The sequence below is a fragment of the Pseudophryne corroboree genome, chromosome 4 (assembly GCF_028390025.1).
Source record: "Pseudophryne corroboree isolate aPseCor3 chromosome 4, aPseCor3.hap2, whole genome shotgun sequence".
In the NCBI taxonomy this organism is placed as follows: domain Eukaryota; kingdom Metazoa; phylum Chordata; class Amphibia; order Anura; family Myobatrachidae; genus Pseudophryne; species Pseudophryne corroboree.
In genome coordinates this window covers 544,878,471-544,879,461 of record NC_086447.1, presented here as the reverse complement: position 1 = coordinate 544,879,461, position 991 = coordinate 544,878,471, and positions in this window count along the sequence as shown.

Below are 991 nucleotides of genomic sequence, written 5' to 3'. Positions count from 1 at the left end.
TGATGAAGAGGTGATGGAGCTGCTTTAGGATCAGAGGGGATGAGGAAATCTGCTGCCAAATTACTGGGACCGTCAAGGATACCCTCATATATAAAACATAGCAAAAATGCTTCGAGCTGCTGGGTTCCATCGCACTACTATCCAAAATTATTAATAATGAATTAATTAATAATTATTAATAATGTGTGGGCTAGAAAAATCCATTTATAATGACAACCACTGTTTTCTATGGGTGAAACGGGTTCAGTGTGAAAGGTACCAAAACGGTAATGAAATGGTAATTTACTGGTTACAACATGAGATGTGAAATGGGTTTAACTGCTCAGACCCGTTTTAAGAACCGTTTCAAATACCATTTCAAAAGCAGGTTTTGCGATGTGAAAGCAGCAATACTAGTACCTATTCTACCCTGCAATATATACATGCCGTTGCACTTCTGCGAACCTTGCATCACTCGCATACTATAACCCTATCATACTTTATACGCTGTAATTTAATACTGACTCTGCCATGTAACCACTGACCCATGTTATACTGTCTACTATGACACTATTACACACTATGCGCTGCAATAACTCCCACAACCCTGTAATTCTACCCAGCACCCCCTGCCCTTTTATTTCATTTATTTCTGTATTTTTATTTTTACACCCCCTCCCTCGTATACCGTACACTGGTCACACTGCTGGGAGGGGTTATGTGCAGGGGAGAAGATGAAAGGGAACCACCACCATTGTTGGAGGAGTGGAGATAAGATAACCCCCAGCCAGATAGCGTCTGCTGGACATGCTATCAGTAATTAAGAAGGGGGGAAGCTAGTGTATTACTGTGAGAGCAAAGCTTTTATGAGGGAAGCCTTAGCAACAGGGAAGGGAGGGTTGCTTAGATGTGGGGTTTGCTATCCCTGCAGCAGCTGAATGTCCCATCCTGCTATTATATGATCTGCTTCCCATGCGTTTGTCTTTTAAAACAAACTCCAAGGCTGGAGTGA